The following is a 20,371-nucleotide window of genomic DNA, read 5'->3' as shown; positions in this document are numbered from 1 at the left end:
ATTTAAAATCGAACTTCTTGATATATGTAAACTTAAGAGATAGACTTTACTTATTCTACATTTTAGGATCTTCAAAAAACTTCTTCTTGTATAAATGCTACTATTGGAAATGGGAAGAGTATATACTTCGCTCAAGTTTTAACTGCTTATAAAGAAGATCGTCAAGCATAATAAGAATTATGAAGCTCAAGCAAATAAGAATTGCGAGTTTGTTGAATTCAAAGAAAGGAGCCTTGTTAGATTTATATAAAGAAACAAAAGTTTGGTTACAGTGTTAGGCCGAGAGGTCCCCTCTTCTTATTTTCCTTTATTTTTGTATAAATTTGCTGAACTACATTTGTAATTTTTTCATCTCTTATGTACACAAATACCATTTTCCTCATAGATGATCATAGATGAAAACTAGCAAGAGAGGCTACTCATGTGGGAGGTTGTGAAATTTTGAATTATTCAAGGGTATAGGAAAAGAAGGTTCTTTAAGAACAAGTATGATGAGAAGAAAAGAAAGTCAGACAAGGCTGCTTAGCTTAATCGATGGAGGTTAATTATTATTTTTTTCTTGTTTTTCTTGTTTGGTTGATGGGAAAATTTTATGAGAAGTAAAGAGAAGTGTTAAATGGTTAAGTTTTGTATTTTTCATAAGAATTTGAAAACAAAATTATATTTTAATATGTTAATAATACAAAAACTCAAATCATCTATCCATAAAAACATTTGAAGGTTATATATATATATATATATCAAATCCACAACCTAGTTCTCTATAGCCATGGATGGATACCACTGAACGTGGAGAACGACGTATTGCTGTGACAGCTTAAAAGGGGCCAAAAAGGAGTATGTGCACTCAATTGCAACAAATCATTAGATACATTACATTCTGTTTTTGACTGATGATGCCTTGAAAAATCAAGAAATTGTTACCTTTGACGTACTTGAATTTTATATGTTAATGATTTCTAAATTCTCAAAATATAATCTATGCCATTCTGCCAACTAAGGACTCGTTAATTTTCATTTTACCAACAATTATCTACTTTGGATGGTGTTGGTGGCCACTTTCATGATTAAGCAACAGGTGCAGTGAATTGCATCATTTTTCTTAAATTTTAATAAATAAATCTTAATTCTAAAACCAACCCATGTATATATATATATATATATATATATTATGGTTTCATCGCATGCTTCCCTTTAATTAATTCAACAGCATCGGTATGTGTTTGTTTGAAGTAATGATGAGGCAACGATTTTGGGGATTTTCAAAGATGCTTTCTGGTCGACATCAACGTAGGCAGCGCTCCCTTCTCGTGAGTTTGCTTTCACCGCCTTAAACTTTAGCCACTTCGTTTTTATTTTGTTTTCCAATGAAAATTTATTCTGCAATTAACTCAGACATATACATTAATTATATATAATTTGATGCTGTGGTATGTATCACAAAAAAAAAAAAAAAAAAAAGGTTCAATGAATTGTCGTTTAATATTTATCATGTATTTATTATTTTTGTGTTTAAATAGACCTAACTTTTTCAAAAATTTTAACAATTATCTAGTAACAGTTAATTTTCTTAACATCAATATGTAATTGTAATTGCTGATGTAATTAGATAAGATTTTCTTCTCCTTAATTTAAAAAATTTCATAAATTATTCATATTTATCCAAATTGATCTATATACTATAAATTTATATTTTATAAAATATAATTATATATTTTTAAAAATTATTTAAATGAGTCTTTTAACCATAACGTCAATAGTACCATTTACGTATCTCCAATTTGACCGTTAATACGATCATACGGTAACAATTTTTTATAAGTTAATGTGAGCATAACTGCTACACACAGAATTATAAGTTCATATAGTGCTTATTTTTTTTATATCAACAATAGTTAATTTCAAGATGAGCTTTTGTTTGTATGTCTTCCATTGTTGGTCTCTTTTATAAATCAATTTCCATCCAACTACATAGTTATAACTTGACAATCACATGTCTTCTTCTTCTTTAATATTATAGGTTGCGAACATCATTTTTATTCCTTTTTAAGCTCATAACAATATACTCATAGCACATATATTTTTTTTAATCTCACATACGTGCTGTTTAATTTCTATTTAATGTATTTTTAATTTAAAACTTGTCAAAATTCTCTCCAATTAAACACACTTCTCCTTAATTCAATAACCCACCTCTATTAATGCTTTTACCCAAACCCTAACTTGTATATAGGACTATATTGAATCATAACCAAATAAAAGATTCTAAAAACTCGAACCTTAAGATGATCCACCCTAATCCATAAATTGTATTAAAAGTCTAATATAAACTCATCCCTTAATATAAATCTAAATCCACCATAACCAACCAAACCATTATAGCTCATAAAAGCAACAATATCTAATGTACCTCTCCAATTGCTTTATATATTTATAAGAATCTCTTATTGAGGAAAAAGAGTTTCCACTGCACATACAAACCCTTTATAAAAAAATTCTTTTAAAAGAAAGACAATTGTATCAAATATAAAGTATTACATGATTGAAAAAGCTATATCCATCTCCAATAAGCTATTAAGCCCTAAACCTTTCTCCAATTGTAATCCCAATTAGGAGCAAAAAAGACACAAAATTAACCAAAGAAAATTCTTAATGGTACCTTCCGTCATCTTCATTAAAGACATTAAAAAAAAAGAGTGTAACTAAAATTGTTCTAATTAAGTTAAATATACCGTTAATTAATGTGTTTAGCTTTTTACAGAGTTAACATGTCTTTAAGTTTATTGAAAGCACCAACAGTCAACTAACCTCAACTCTTCCAATTAACCTTTATAATAAAATAAGAGTTGCACCTAAACCTATAATGATACTTGAAAAAAAAAATGCATAATTATTAACCTTAAAACCAACAAGAAATATCTTTTTTTTTTCAATAGTACATTTGAAAAAAACCAACTTATTTCCATCGTCTCTTAAATTACACCTTATGCCATAGTCTCTTCCATTGTCTTAGAAAAACATTCATAAGGATTATGTTACGATAGTTTAAAAAAATAGATATATCAAATTCTTTTGTCTGACTTTTTATATAATTCAAATTATCTTATTTATAAAATCAATTTAGATGGATTAATATATCAATAATAGAAAGACATGATCTAATCTATTACATCTATATTCTACTAAAGTTTATTTTTACACATTAAAATCCGAGAACTTATAATAAAAAATATCATATATTTTTTAAAATCAATCTTGCATAATATCTTCTTTCATCTTTTTCTCTTAAAAGATTTTATTACGTTCGAAGTAATTCATTATCTTTATTTTTTTTTATCGATGTTTGTCTTATTAATTATAATTGAGAAATTTATAATCAAGAATATTGTAGTATTTTAGACTTAATAAGGTAAATGTAGCATTTTAGTAATCTCTTAAACATGCAAAAATTGAAAAAAGTTATGCATAGAATTGATCAAGTGAGTTGTTAGTGATTCCAAATTATTTTTGAAGACTAAAAATAACTAAGAATTTTTTGAAGAGAGAAAATATGTATATATATATATATATATTTTATTATTAACAAGTGAGAATTTTGTGTGGAGTGAGGAGAAAGGGCGTGCGGGATTTCTGTCAGATTTTTCAGATGGGAAACTTAAAAAGAGAAGAGGGATTGCCTAAATTCGCGCCACTATCTCTGCCCATATCAATTCTGGCGTGGGGCCCACAATCATCAATCATTATTTCTTACTCACTTTTACAAATCATAATCATAAGTAATTTATAATCTATATAAATGAATTGTATTATGTTTTATTACATAAAATATAAACAAGTGTTTTCAAATCTCAAATATTAAATAATATATAAATCCAAATTATGTTGTCAGATTCTACTAATAACTTTCCACATCACTTTTTATATATATATATATATACATATATGTTTTACAAGTGACAGGACCAACTCCTCCAACTGAATTAATCAATTTAGTTTGTTATAAATTAATTAAATCAGTTTGATTCAACTTCCACTCAAGTTCATTGTTGTTCTTTCGCTCAGCTCGCTCGTACGTGACTCTCAAGCCTCACCAGTCATCCCCCTCAACAAACCCTAACTCCCCACGTGGCCATGCTTGCCGCGACATTGCTAAATCACCGATGTGGGTAAATAACACTTAGGAGCAATATAACACCCGACATTTATTTTTTTATTTTTATTTTATTTTTTATAAATATAATTATTTATTAATTTAATTTATTTAATTTAATTTAATAATAATAAAAATGGTACAAAATTATTTAAAAATTTAATTGAAAATAATTTAAAAAAAAATAAGTTAAAATTTGGGTTCTGCAAGTATTTTTGAAAGAAAAATAAGAAACCGGAGGTCAAAACGCAATTTAAAAAAATTGCACTACATCAGATGTCCGGTCAGTAGCCCCGACCAACCAGGACGCACCAGGTGGCAGAGGCGCTGACGTGGGAGGTCACATAGGGGGAACAACGTGGGCGATCCGCGTGCGCACGATCAAATGGTTGAGATCCGTTCCCGCGCGCACGGACGATCCACATTGCATCGCGCACGGACGGCCTAGATTGGATCGTGCACGGACGGCCCAGATTGAATCGCAATGAACGGTCCAGATTTACTCCATATTTAATCATGATCGGACAGTACAGATTAAAAGCGATGGACAGTCCAGATCAAAAGCGGATGGGTATAAATAACCTCATCTGCACCCAAACCCTAACCCTACATCCGCCGCCGCACCGAAGCAATTTCTAACTGCCAAACAAGGTAAAAATTTCTCCTCTTGCACGAAATTTAATTTTAAACCCACCCATGACCAAATCGGAGTGAAAGAACCGGCCAATTAGCCAGAAAACACAGCCGCCGCGGGATGTTTCGGAAAATGCCTCCCATAAGGCCCTTCCCAGTTCCCATTCGATGTAATTTTTTCACCGTTATGATCACCGTTTTCTTCTCTACAGGTTGACCGAAGCAAAACATTCAATCGCAACGTGAGACGGAGGAGCCGCCGCATCGGAGAGCCCCACCGCCGGTAAGTTTTGATTTTTTACGTTTTTTTTCCCACTGAGGGCCCTAAGTATGTTTTCTCGCAGGAACCGATGCAAGTTTGACATTCCGAAATTGGCCGAGTAGGCTCTGGGTCTGTTTTATGGGTTATTTAGGACATGTGTAGGTACCGTAAGTGTGTTTCAGTTCCCGAAGAAAAATTCAGGAAACCTAGGGACCGTCCGTAGGCGCAGTAACTATTTAGTTTTCGGCGTCAAATCAGGTAAGGACCCCTCACCCTATTTCCTATCATAGATGTGAAGTTTGAATAAATAATAGTACGGTCTTTTGTACAAGTTAGATAAATATGCATAATTAATTACGGATTGCTAATGGAGCCCAAAATCGGACACCATTCTCTGTTTTGTTGATTTATCTTATAGTTTACAGGCATGATGGTATCTAGTTTTAGAGTTTTAAATGCATGTATTACTGTATTACTTGACCACTGTGATTTTGGGATTTAAGATATGATTGTATTACCAGGTGCATGTTCATTATTTATGTGATTGTGCTTAATTTGGTAACGGAGATTAAGTATAAATAAGAAAGATATGTGATCTAATAAATAGATAATGTGACAGCTTCACTAGATATCCTAACAGATGGTGGACGGACTGGGTTCATAGGGAACCCTACTGTGAATGTTGTCTCATACCGGACGGGGAATGGAGACTTAGTCATTTGGCACTCATACTGGATGGGGTATGGGGACGACCGTAGAATTAGGATTGTTAAGGGAAACGGTTCACATGTAGCGGAGACACCCCTATAGATCCTTATGGATACTAATAGGCTGGTGAAACGAGAAACAGTGATGATTAGTTATTGTTAATGAATATGAATTTATGATATGTTCTATATTACTGATTGTGCATGAAGTTATTGTAACACCCAAAATTTTATTTTTATTATTATTGGAATTATTTTGATTTTTATTTTATTTTAATAATTAATTTATTAGGTAATAATTATATGGTTTTAATTTAATTGAATTTAAATAAATAGAAATAAAAATAATAATAATAAGAAAAAGGGGTAAAATTATTTTTTGGATTTAATTGAAAATGATTTTGGAAAAAATGAGTGAAATTTAAGATTCTGGGGGTGTTTTTGAAAAGAAAATCGAAAACCGGAGGTCAGAACGCAATTTAAAAAATTGCGCCACGTCAGCAGCCCGGTCATCAGCTCCGGCCAACCAGGATACGTCGCGTGGCAGAGACGCTGACGCGAGAAGGCTGAGATTTGTTCCCGCACGTGCGGACGGCCTAGATCAAATGCGTGCACGGATGGCCCAGATCGCATCGCGATGGACGGTTCAGATTCATTTATAATTTAATCGCGATCGAACGACCTAGATTAAATCGTGATAGACGGCTAAGATTAAAAGGATAAGGTTATAAATAATCTCATCCACACCCAACCCCAAACCCTAGCTGCCAGAACCCTCGTCGGAGAAGACAACCCAGCCACCGGAGGAACCGACCGCCGTCACCCACTGCCGCACTGGAGCACCTTCTGGCTGCCAAACAAGGTAAAATTTCTTCCATTGGCTCATTTTCGATGCTGAACCTCTTTGTGGCCAAATCAGAGCCAAACCACCGGCCAATTGGCTGGAAAATACCGCCGAAGCCAAGCGACGCCACCGTGGGTTTCCTCGATTTTTGCCTCCGATGAGGCCCTTTCCGATTCCTGTTCGATGTAATTTTTACACCACTGTGACCGCCGTCCCTTCCTCAACAGGTTGACCGGAGCAAAACACCAAATCGCGACTCGCGCCGGAGGAGCCACCGCACCCGAGAGCTTCGCCGCTGGTAAGTCTCGATTTTCTGGAACTTTTTGGCCACTGAAGGCCCTAGGGGTGTTTTATCACAGGAACCAATGCAAGTTTGGCCGAATTCGACCGAAAACGGTCGAAAACAGCCAACCCAAGGTGGATCGCCGCCGTGCCGAAATTTCACAATTGGCCGAATAGGCCCTGAGTTTGATTTGGGGTTTTTGGGAACATATGTAGGTATCGGGAGTATGTTTCAGTTTTTGGAGAAAAATTTAAGGAATCTAGGGACTGCCTGTAGGCGCAGTGAGAACCCGATTTCAGACTCTGAAACAAGTAAGGATCTCTCACTCTATTTCCTATCACGGTATTAAAGTCTAATAAATGATAAAACGGTATTTTTATGAATTCATGGATATGTATAATTAATTAAGGTTGCTAATGGAGTTCGAATCTGATATTTTTTTCGGTCAGTTCCTGTTTGATTTATTTTACAGTCTAAATGCAGTGTAGTATCTGATTTGTTCATTCTGTGGCTTCGTATGCATGATTCACTGTTTAATTTACTAAGGTTTGATTATTATGAACCCGATGTTATGTTTGCCTTATTTGGTGTTCGTTATTGGTTTACGTATTCATGTTTGATTGGGTAATTGAGACCAAGAACAAATAGGAATGGGATTGAGTTGATAAATGGATAGGTTAACAGCCTTACTAGACATCCTGGGAGATGGTGGACGGACTGGGTCCATAGGGGACCCTACCGAGAACGTTGTCTCTCATACCGGATGGGGTATAGAGACTTTAAATGTTTTGGCGCTCATACTGGACGGGGTATGGGGACGGCTCGCTTCACCCTCATATCGAACGGAGTATTGAGGTTTATTATTTTGGCGCCCATACCGGACGGGGTATGGGGACGGCCCTGGAATTAAGTTGTTAACATGAATGGTTCACGTGTGGCGGGAACTCCTATGGATCCCCATGGATACTGGTAGAATAGTAAAAGAGGAAATTTGTTGCCTGATTGTTGACATATTAAAAGTATGACATGTGTTATGTTACAGGGTGTGTATGATTTCATAATATTATAATGTTATTATTTTCATAAATTGTTTTCAAGAATCTCACTGAGGTAAGTGGACAGTAAAAGGGTTTTATTATTAATAAATGAAATTGTTATAAATTATGCTCCATTGGTCATTTTTATTTTCTAACAACCTTTACTTCTGTGACAGTAAGATAGTGTGACATTTTACTGGGGTAGTATAGCTCATTTCTTACTTAACCATTTCAGATCAGGAGGACTTGGTTCCCGAGCCCGTTGGTCAGGAAGACGGTGAGTAAATGCCTAAAAGATTTTATAGTTTTCCTTATAGTATTTATTTCTACTATTTACTTTAGTTAGCTTATTCTTTCATATGTTTAATACATTTTGGTTATTGTGTAAGGGATGTTAAACATAATATTTTATTTCACTTCCGCACTTAAAATTTTATATATGCGTTTCCTTTTAATTTCCAGGGCCGTTACAGTTGGTATCAGAGCCGCGTTCCTCAGACTCATCCCTTACACAATAATATTTAGAGAAATACCAACCAATTAATCGTTACTCAACCCTTCCTTGTGAAATGCAGGTACAGAGAGATGAGGAGAGGAAGACCCCCACTAAATCGAGCAGCCCGGAATGATTCGCTTCGGGAAGATGTGGACAGAATATTTGAGATGCTAGAAAGGATAATTGTTGCCCAACAAGGCCGAGAGGAGAGAAGAGGTTAGCCGACCCTCCCCCACTACCACAGGTTGAGCCACCGCTACAGTGAGCGGATCTCGAGTCACCCCGGCACAAGCCTGCTCCTCCACAGTACCCCCCGGCACCACTGTCGCAGTATAATCCGGTGCCCTAGCCATAGTACTACCTGGTACCGCCACAGTACAATCTAGTGCCCCCATTATATCAGCAGGTGCCACCACAGGGTCCCCCAATCTATCCTCAGCTCGGCCCACTCTTTCTTCCACGGGACCCAGCTCCTTCCCTGATTGACCCGGGTTACGTAGAGAAGTACAAGAGACTGGACCCTTCCACTCTTGCAGGGGAGTCCTCTTTCGAAGATGCCCAGCACTGGTTGGCAGAGATAGAGAAGGCCTTCAAGACATTAGGGGTGGTTTCCGAGCAGAGGGTTACCCTCGCTTCCTACATACTGGTGGGGGAAGCAGGTCGTTGGTGGGAGCTCAAGCAGACCACCCTGCCTACACCAGTCACTTGGGAGCAGTTCTTAGCAGCCTTTCATGCGGAGTACCTCTTTGAGCACATCCGATATCTAAAGGAGATGGAGTTTGTCCAACTGGTCCAGGGAAACATGACGGCATCAAAATATGCTCGTAAGTTCCTAGAACTAGGCCAATATTCCCCTGAGACATTGATAGATGAGGGCAGGAAGGCTAGGAGGTTCCAGTGGGGCCTCCGTCCAGAGATCAAGCAGCACTTATTGGTACTAGAGCTCAAGACATATTCAGTCGTTCTGGCAAAGGTGCAAATCGTGGAGAGGAGTTTCAACACCCTTTCTCAGTCAACAGGGAGTTACAGACCCTCAGCTCCACCCTGCAGACCAGCACCTACTATGCCTGTCCAACAAAATAAGAGGCCCAGACCGGCGATCCGGGCTCCCCCTCAGGTTCCAGGGGCAGCACGTGGTAAGATCTGTCAGCACTGCGGCAGTGATCACGGGGACCGACCATGCTATCGCCTCAACAACACCTGTCGCATATGTGGTAGTGCCCAGCACTATGCGAGAGAGTGCCCAAGGAACCAGAACCAATAAAGACCTCATTTTCAGGGCAGAGTTTATAACCTCACACAGCAAGATGCCAATGTCAACCCGGATGTGGTACAAGATATGTACACTATCTGTAACTATATTGCTAATGTTTTATTTGACACTAGTGCATCGCATTCATTTGTTTTACATATTTTTGAATCCAAACTTAATGTATCACCTGATAAACTTGATTCAATATTATTTGTGTCTACTGCTGGGAGTGAAACACTATTAGGGAAAGTTGTCTACAGGGCTTGTGCCGTGGAGATAGCAAATAGAAAACTGAGTGTAGACCTAATAGGGTTAGACACGGGAGATTTTGATGTAATTCTAGGGATGGATTGGCTAGTGGCGTATCACGCCACCATAGATTGTTTTAACAAGAAGGTTGTATTTAATCCTCCTAATGAGGAGCCATTTACAAATTAATAAAATCATTTGGTACTTATTCCTTGATGGTAAGTTTCCTTAATTTTCAAGTACTTTAACCTTGCTATTTTCTCTAACTAGGCAAGCCCAAGAAAGAAATTTCTATCCAAGAGATTTCGGTAGCTTGAGACTTTCTAAATGTGTCTCCGGACGAACTACCCGAACTGCCAGTGGACAAGGAAGTTGAGTTCATTATAGACCTACAACCAGGCACCCAACCAATTTCGGTTGCTCTTTACCGCATGAGCCACGTTAAGATGGAAGAGCTGAGGAAACAGATCACTGAATTGTAAGACAATGGCTTTATTAGACACAATGTGTCTCCTTGGGGTACCAGAGTCACTTTTACCAGAAAGGGAGATGGAATGTTAAGATTTTGTATTGATTACAGAGGATTGAACAAGGTCGCAATCAAGAACATATATCCCATTCCCAGAATTGATGACCTCTTCGATCAGCTGCAGGGTGTGCAGGTCTTCTCCAAAATAAACCTACGATCAGGTTACCATCAGGTGAAAATAAGAACATAAGACATCCTCAAAATGGCCTTTCAAATCAGGTACGGACACTATGAGTTCCTAGTCATGCCATTTGGGCTAACCAACGCCCCGACCATCTTTATGGATCTGATGAACAGAGTCTTCAAAGAATTCTTAGATCAATTTGTTATTGTGTTCATCGATGATATCTTGGTTTACTCAAAAAGTAGAGAAAAGCATGCTCACCATCTATCCCAAGTTTTGCAGGTCCTCAGAAAAAAGAAGCTATATGCAAAGTTGAGTAAGTGTGGATTCTAGCTTGAGCAGACCGCCTTCCTAGGACACATCATATCGAAGGAATGAGTATAGTGAATCCCAAAAAGGTTGAAGCGGTACTTGGCTGGGAGAAGTTTGTATTAGTTAAGGAAATCCGTAACTTCCTGGAAATGGCAGGTTATTACCGCAGGTTCGTCGAAGGATTCTCTAGTATAGCGGCTCCCCTAACCCGACTCACAAAGAATAATGCCAAGTTTTAGTGGAATGAGAACTGTGAGAGAAGTTTTTTAGAATTAAAGGAGCGGCTGACCATTGCACCCGTACTGGCTTTACCGAGTGGATCGGGGGGATATACAGTTTATAGTGATGCCTCCTATCTAGGCCTAGGTTGTGCCCTAATGCAGCATGGGAAGGTCATAGCCTATGGGTCCAGACAGTTAAAGAATCATGAGAAGAATTACCCCACCTATGACTTGGAATTTGCTGCAATCATACACGCTTTGAAAACCTGGCGCCATTATTTATACGGAGAGACCTTTCAGATCTACACCAATCATAAAAGTTTGAAACACATATTCACTCAAAAAGATCTCAACATGCGTCAGAAAAAGTGGATGAAACTCCTTAAAGACTATCATTATGATATCTTGTATCATTCGGGTAAGGGCAACGTGGTGACAGATGCTCTCAACAAGAAAAGTGCAGGTATTTTAGTCTATTTGATGGTTTCAGAACGCAGGCAAACTGGGGCCACATAACAGATTCGGCTTCAGGACCTGAAAAGAGTCGCATGTTTGGACCGTCTGACCGTCCAGCTCGAGTTAATACAGAGAATAAGGGAAGCCTAGTCAATCGACCCCGCCCTAGTAGCCTGCAAGAATGATGCAGAACAGGGAGTGAGTTCAGAATTCTGAATCTCTACCGATGGGTTACTCCAGTTCCAGGACAGGGTATGTGTCCCATACGACAGTGAGTTAAAGAGAGACATCATGACATAGTTCCGTAGCTCGAAGTTTGCCATGCATCCCGGAAGCACCAAAATGTACCAAAGCATGCGACCTCGGTTTTGGTGGAATGGGATGAAGAGGGACATAGCTGACTTTGTATATAAATGCTTGGTATGCCAGCAGGTCAAGGCAGAGCATCAACGCCCAGGTGGGTTACTTCAGCCCTCACTGATCCTGGAGTGGAAGTGGGAACATATCACCATGGACTTCGTAACGGAATTACCCAAGGCACGTTTAGGACATGACACCATCTGGGTAATTGTTGACCAGCTTACCAAGTCTTCCCACTTCCTAGCCATTAGGATAACCGATCTCTTGAACAAGTTGGCAATAATATATATCCGAAAAATAGTCATATTGCATGAAGTTCCAGTGATAGTGGTATTCGATAGGGATCCAAGGTTCACTTCTCAGTTTTTGAGTAGCTTTCAGCAGGCCATGGGAACAAAGCTGTCTCTCAGTACTGCTTTCTATCCTCAGATTGATGGACTGTCAGAAAGGACAATCCGTACACTTGAGGATATGATCCGAGCTTGTGTCCTTGACTCTGAGGGCCATTAGGACGACCATCTACCCTTGATATAATTTGCCTACAACAACAGCTACCAAGCGAGCATTGACATGGCTCCATATGAGGCATTATATGGGTGCCCATGCAGATCGCCAATTTGTTGGAAAGAAGTGGCCGACAGAAAATTGTTCAGCCCAGAGTTGGTGGAGGAGACCATGCCTAAAATAGTTAAAATCAGAAAGAACATTCAGACAGCTCAGAGCAGGCAGAAGAGTTATGCGGACACCCGGATGAGAGATTTAGCATTTGAGAAAGGCGACCGGGTGTTCCTCAAAGTCACTCATTTCAAGGGAATTAGTAGGTTCGGCAGGAGGGAAAAACTGAACCCCCGATTTATTGGACCATTTGAAGTCTTTGATAGGATTGGTACTGTTGCCTACAGACTAGCACTGCCTCCAGAGCTCTCCAAGGTCCACAATGTGTTCCATGTGTCCATGTTACGTAAGTACAACCCGGACCCCTATCATGTTTTGGCTCATGAACTGCTTCCACTCCAAGATGACTTGTCCTATGAGAAAGTATCAGTCGGTATCACGGACCGAAAGAGTAGAATACTCCACAACCGGAAAATATCATTTGTAAAGGTCGTGTGGCAGAACCACACGCCAAGAGAAACTACATGGGAGCTAGAATCAGACTTTAGAGCCTAGTATCTCCATTTGTTTGACCAAGAGTAAGAGACAAATTTGGGGGACCAAATTTCTTTAAGGGAGGGAGAGTTGTAACACCCAAAATTTTATTTTTATTATTATTGGAATTATTTTGATTTTTATTTTATTTTAATAATTAATTTATTAGGTAATAATTATATGGTTTTAATTTAATTGAATTCAAATAAATAGAAATAATAATAATAATAATAATAAAAAGAGGCGAAATTATTTTTTGGATTTAATTGAAAATAATTTTGAAAAAAGGCGTGAAAATTTAGATTCTGGCGGTGTTTTTGGAAAGAAAATAAAAAATCGGGGGTCAGAACGTAATTTAAAATAATTGTGCCACGTCAGTAGTCCGGTCAGCAGCTCCGGCCAATAAGGACACGCCGCGTGGCAGAGACACTGACGCAGGAAGGCCACGCGGAACGGGCCACGTGGGCGATCCGCGTGCGCGCGATCGGATGGCTGAGATTCGTTCCTGCACGCACGGATGGCCAGATCAAACGTGCGCATGGACGGCCCAGATTTGATCATGCACGGACGGTCCAGATTCATTTCCAATTTAATTGCGATCAGACGGTTCAGATTAAATCATGATGGACGGCTCAAATTAAAAGAAAAAAGTTATAAATAATCTCATCCACACCCAACCCCAAATCCTAGCCGCTAGAATCCTTACTGGAAAAGACAACCCAGCCACCGGAGGAATCGACCGCCGTTGCACCGGAGCACCTTTCGGCCGCCAAACAAGGTAAAATTTCTCTCATTGGCTCATTTTTCGATGCTGAACCTTCTTGTGGTCAAATCGGAGCCAAACCACTGAAAAATACCACCGAAGTCCAGTGGCGCAACCGCGGGTTTCCTCATTTTTTACCTCCGATGAGGTCCTTCCCGATTCCTGTTCAATGTAATTTTTACACCACTGTGACCACCGTCCCTTCCTCTACAAGTTGACTGAAGCAAAATAGCAAATTGCGACTCGCGCCGGAGGAGCCGCTGTACCCGAGCGCTTCACCGCCGATAAGTCTCAGTTTTCTAGAATTTTTTGGCCACTGAGGGCCCTAGGGGTATTTTATCATAGGAACCAATGCAAGTTTGGCCAAATTCGACCGAAAACGGTCAGAAACGGCCAACCCGAGGTGGATCGCCACCATGGATGGTGGTGTCGTCGCTGGAGCACGGCGGAGCCGCCGTACCGGAATTCTAAAATTGGCTGAATAGGCCCTGGGTCTGATTTGAAATTTTTGTGAACAGTGCAGGTACCGGGAGTGTGTTTCAGTTTCGAAAAAAAAATTCAGGAAATCTAGAGACTGCCCGTAGTCGTAATGAGAACCAGATTTCATACTCCGAAACAAGTAAGAATCTCTCATCCTATTTCCTATCACGATATTAAAGTCTAATAAATGATAAAACGGTATTTTTATGAATTCATGGATATGTATAATTAATTAAGGTTGCTAATGGAGCCCGAATCTGATATGTTTTTTGGTCAGTTCCTGTTTGATTTATTTTATAGTCTAAATGCAGTGTAGTATCTGATTTGTTCATTCTGTGGCTTCGTATGCATGATTCACTGTTTAATTTATTAAGGTTTGATTATTGTGAACCCGATGTTATGTTTGACTTATTTGGTGTTCGTTACTGGTTTATGAATTCATGTTTGATTGGGTAATTGAGACCAAGAACAAATAGGAATGAGATTGAGTTGATAAATGGATAGGTTAACAGCCTTACTAGATATCCTGAGAGATGGTGGACGGACCGAGTCCATAGGAGACCCTATCGGGAATGTTGTCTCTCATACCATACGGGGTATGGAGACTTTAAATGTTTTGATGCTCATACCGGATGAGGCCGACGACTACATGAGAGGGAAGGAAGAAATTCATCCTACTTTTCGTTTTAAAAAGCGGGCGCTTAGGGCGTGAAAACCTATAATCTTCGCCCATCAAATTAGACCGGCCACTGACCTATCGGACGCTTTTCAGACAGAAGTCCTCATTTTGATGTTTAGAGGTCGTTCTGCAAGGTACCGAAGTCATTTGATCGGGGAGAAAGCACACACGATCCATATATAGATAAATAGTACCAGTGGAGTCGGACGGTGCTAGTGCTCTCACTTACGGAAAAGGGGGCTCCCGCATCAGAAAGAAGAGCGGCACCTCAACCAGCCACAACCGCATTAGCAGTTCGCGTGGAATCAGACTAACCCGAGGTCAAGGAAGACTGAGGTGACCAAATCGAGGACGATGAGCTATTCAATTCAGACGAGGAATTTGACACAGGTTCGGCAAGGACGGGGCTTTCATCCCAAAGAAGAAGAGCTAGAGGCGAGTAAGCCTACGAACGACCACCGCTTATCCAATTAATTGCCAATTGCGGCAGTAGACTCGAACCGATCGTTTGGAGTGAAGGCCAATATGGACAAAAGGCTTTAAGGCAAAAATACCAAGTCCATCATCTCCAGTAATGACAATATCATCGACATAAACAACCAATGCGATCATCCCTCGGTCACTATGTTTAACAAAGACCGAATGGTCTACTTGACTTCGGTAGAAGCCGAGTGAAGTTAGGGCTGTAGTCAATTTTTCGAACTGGGCCCGAGAAGATTGCATTTGACCATAGATAGCCTTCCGTAATCTTCATACTTTCCGTGACTCTCTCTGAGCAACAAAGCCGGGAGGTTGCCCCTTCCTACCCCGACGCCATCTTCAGTGAGGTTTGAGGGAGGAAGGCTTTCTTCACATCCAATTAGTGCAAGGGCCAGTTCCGGTTGGCTGCAAGAGATAAGAGAACTCGAACCGAGGTGAGTTTAGCTACCGGAGAGAAAGTCTCAGCATAATCGTTACCTGGGATTTGAGTGTAGCTTTTGGCCACTAGACAAGCTTTCAGCCTCTCAATTGTCCCATCAGGAAAGTACTTAATGGTAAAGACCCACCGACAACCAACAGCTTTCTTGCCCGCAGGTAAATCAGTCAATGTCCATGTGTGGTTGACACGCATAGCTGCCATCTCGTCCTCCCCACCAGCTCCCTTAGCTACTCATCTTGTTTACCCTGCTTCTTGGCCAGCTTCACATATGTCATTACCTGGGTCAGAATTCTCAGCTCACTCTGAAAGAAGGAATGAAAGAGCAGCTCCTGTGGCATCAGACTCAAAGAGAGTTGCATCAACGGTTCCCTGAAAAATGGATCTTCTTGCACAGGTACCGGTGTCAGAGCCTAGTGAAGCAGACGTACTTGAGACTCATGATTGGACAGGAAGGCAGAAGAGAGTATAGAAGTGGGGGAGGACAGCTGATCTGCGACATCCAAAGACTTTTGATCGGGTAATTCCCCAACCCCGGATCTCATAAGAGAAAAGCCCAATAGTGAAGATCCTTAGACCAATGGTTCCATTCTTCTTTGTGGCTGCTGACCTCCCTTGCTCTTGTTTTCATTCAATATCCTCGGACTGAGTCACTCTCTGCTAGCTGTTAAGCATCTTGCTGAGATCAAATCTAAAATGCAGCGAGTATCAATAAGAAAATATGAACTCTTATATAGGTATGGTGAGTCTTATGCTTGTTATTCATTTACTCCTTGGGTTCCGTTGACTTCAACTAGAGGTCTTCCCTTCCAAATCAAAGATGGTCTTAAGAGGGGAAGATTAATCCGTTCGCCAGATGGAAAGCCTGGACTTGCGGATATCTACCGGAAAAGCAAGAGAATCAAAGAATTTCGGCTATCGGACGGGGTATTGAGGTTTATTGTTTTGGCGCCCATACCGGACGGGGTATGGGGACGGCCCTGGAATTAAGTTGTTAACATGAATGGTTCACGTGTGGCGGGAACCCCTATGGATCCCCATGGATATTGGTAAAAGAGGAAATTTGTTGCATGATGGTTTATATATTAAAAGTATGACATGTGTTATGTTACAGGGTGCGTATGATTTCATGATATTATAATGTTATTATTTTCATAAGTTATTTTCATGAATTTCACCGAGGTAAGTGGACAGTAAAAGGGTTTTATTATTAATAAATGAAATTGTTATAAATTATGCTCCATTGGTCGTTTTTGTTTTCTACCAACCTTTACTTCTGTGACAGTGAGATAATGTGATATCTTTACTGGACTAGTGTAGCTCATTTCTTACTTAACCATTTCAGATAAGGAGGACTTGGTTCCCGAGCCCGTTGGTCAGGAAGACGGCGAGTAGATGCCTAAAAGATTTTATAATTTTCCTTATAATATTCATTTATAGTATTTACTTTAGTTAGCTTATTCTTTTATACATTTAATACGTTTTGGTTATTGTGTAAGGGATGTTAAACATAATATTTTATTTCGCTTCCGCACTTAGAATTTTATATATGCATTTTCTTTTAATTTTCGGGGCCGTAACAGTTATGATCTGTATGATGTTATTGTCTTTATAGGTTTTTTTCACAGATTTCCCAATGGTAAGTAAAAGAAAAAATGGTTTTATTTTTAATGAATATATTGGTTTAAAATTTGTGCTCCATTGGTTGTTTTTGGTTTTCTAAAAACGTTTGCTTCTGTGTCGGCGATATAGTGTGATGTCCTTACTGGGCTAGTGTAGCTCACCCCTTATTTAACCATCTCATATCAAGAGAACCGGTTCCCGAGCCCGATCCGCAAGAAAGTTACGAGTAGATGCTAGATACTTTATAGTTTCCTTTATTTTTTTCATTTCTCATATTTCTTTTAGAGAATTTGTTCCGTGATGTTTGTTAGTACTTTTAAGTTATCGTGTAAGGGATGTTAATCTTAACCTTTATTTCACTTCCACACTCAAATTATTATATGCATTTCCTTTTAAATTTCTGGGGCTGTTACAAGCAAACTCTAACCCTAACTTCGGAATAAATTCTAATATTCAATAAGCACTCAGTTACTTGCTACAACTTTACTCATTTACTTATCAATATAAGATAATCAATAATTTAGTTGATTACAACTTGTATTTGGATTTTAGAAGATAAATGGAAGATTGATTTAACTTTAACTCTGTTCTTTTTTTTCTTCCTTCAGCAATAGATATTCATCATCATTACCATGTTTTATAAATTATTCACAATATTTATAGAACAATACTTTTCAACTGTGTTTCTTTTTCTTTTTTAATGCTTTTGTTTTTAAGAAAAATCTTGTTTAATCATAAAGGCGATGTTCATTGAAACATTAGATTAAAGGTTGAAAAAGGAAAAAAATAAGTTATGTAAAATTCAAAACATTGCTCGTAGGAGAAAAATACATGTTAATTAGTTGTGGTTAAAAATATTATTTCGGTCGGTTTGACTTGCTAATTACGTAGTTGATTTTTTCAGTTAATTGCTCCTTAAATAAAATCAATAATTGAATACTCTTAATTACTTATAATAATTTATTGTTAAGTATAAATAAATACCTGAATATATTAGATGTTATTAAATATTAGTCATAACAACTTTATAAATCTATAGAAAATACATTAGTTTTGTTAAAAAAATTATTAGTAATTAAAATTTGATTGCAAAATATTTATTTAAATTTAGTTATTAATGTAAATGTACATATTCATGAACACTTTATGTATTTCTTCTCAATTCTTATAATAGTTATATTTTGCCTTATTATATCTTGATGCTTTCGATCAATAAAAAATAAAGTTTATATGTCTAGGTTTAAATGTGGTGGACGTGAATTGCATATACATAGAGTCCATTTTTTTTTAATGTAATATTAAGAAATACACACACACACACACAAAATTCCATGGGCTAATCCTTTTGTAGGTTACCGTTACCCATTCAGTCTTTGGGCTTAATAAGTGGGCTCGAGTAGCATCTATTTTGACAACCCTCACAAGATGAAGAGTAGATATTTTTTATTTTATCTTAGTCATGTTAGAGCTAAAAAGTCTGTTAGGAAGTGGCTTAATAAGATGAAGAGTAGATATTTATATGCCTTGTTATAGTACTTCCATCTTCAATCTTTTTATGGACTAAGTGATAGTCTAACTCTATGTATTTTGTTATTTTATGAAAAACATAATTGTTTACAATATGAATAGTAGCTTTATTACAACACACAACAACAAGCTATGGATGTTTAGTTCCAAAGTCATTTAAGAGATATCTTAACTAACTCAATTCATAATAGATGTTAGCCATTGCTTGAGTACTTTTTATCACCTTTCCCCAATCCCTATTTAGATCATCTGGTAAAAATTCTATATAAATCTCCTCTAAATCTTTGAGTAGAAATGCATTGTCCACATCCAGTTGATGGAGAAGTTAACCCATGATGGCATATAAAGAGAGGAACAATCTTACCAAAGTAATTTTAGTAATCGATAAGAAAATTTTATACTAGTATATTTTAAAAAGTCATTTGCTACAAGTCATACCTTATATATTTCAATTGTTTTGTCAGCATTAAACTTTATTTTATATATCCATTTACAATCATATGGTCCATTTTTCATATGATAGATTTGCAAAAATCTTATTTTGCTCTAGCACTTTAATCCCTTCTCTTATTGCCTCTGACCATTGCAAAATCTAAAAGAAGATAAAAAATTTTCTCATTTTTTGGAAAGTATAAAATGATCATATGATTATTATTGTATATAATTTTTAATTTTTTATTAATATTTATTTATATGTTTATTAAAAAAAACTATGTGTTTCACATAAGTTGTCTAAACAAAAAAAGGATTTCTAACATCATATGAATGCGAAAGACATCATCTATACTTCACTTCAAATGAGGAAGCCAACCCAAAAATTTGGAATAAGTGTTAAAACATGCTCATCCTTTGAAATAAGTTATAGAAATAACATTTAGTGCAAGAAAAAATAGATGATACGTCTTGAGATTATTCAATTCTATTTTCTGAGTAAACAAAAGTTGTTAGATACTGTAATTATGACGCTTTATAAATAAATAAATAAATAAATAAATAAAAAGGATCTCTAGCATCATATAAATATATATTATATCATTGTTTAAGTTTTAGAACCTAAAATTATAGAATTCTAAATTTAAGGTATTCTTACATCATACGGTTATCATGTCAAAAAGTGAGTGTAAAAATGTATAATAAATACATGTATTAATGAAATTAATAAATTACATAATGCAGCATTTTAGTATGGATTATATAAATTTGAAAAATAAATAAATCAATACAATAAATATATAACATGTCCACATGATTAAAATATTGCTGTGCAAATTTAGGAAGGCATGTCTATTATCAACTTTGGAGAGTTGCTGCTACTAGTT

The 20,371-nt window shown here is 37.5% G+C and overlaps 1 long non-coding RNA gene across 2 annotated transcripts; it reads left to right on the top strand.

Moving 5' to 3' along the window:
- Positions 1-1,176: 1,176 nt before the first annotated feature.
- LOC148252967 (uncharacterized) lies at positions 1,177-17,467 on the top strand. Of its 2 annotated transcripts, XR_015813439.1 has the most exons (6): positions 4,325-4,801; positions 4,996-5,066; positions 5,128-5,303; positions 8,152-8,193; positions 8,492-14,446; positions 17,248-17,467. It is a non-coding gene; the product is annotated as an uncharacterized LOC148252967 (long non-coding RNA). The 2 variants fall into 2 exon arrangements; XR_015813440.1 differs by lacking the exons at positions 4,325-4,801; positions 17,248-17,467 and adding an exon at positions 1,177-1,310 and having other exon boundaries at positions 8,492-15,154.
- The last annotated feature ends 2,904 nt before the right edge of the window (positions 17,468-20,371 follow it).

Source organism: Carica papaya, chromosome 7, assembly GCF_054855325.1.
Source record: "Carica papaya isolate Zhongbai chromosome 7, ASM5485532v1, whole genome shotgun sequence".
Taxonomy (NCBI): domain Eukaryota; kingdom Viridiplantae; phylum Streptophyta; class Magnoliopsida; order Brassicales; family Caricaceae; genus Carica; species Carica papaya.
This window is presented reverse-complemented; position numbering and strand designations above follow the sequence as displayed.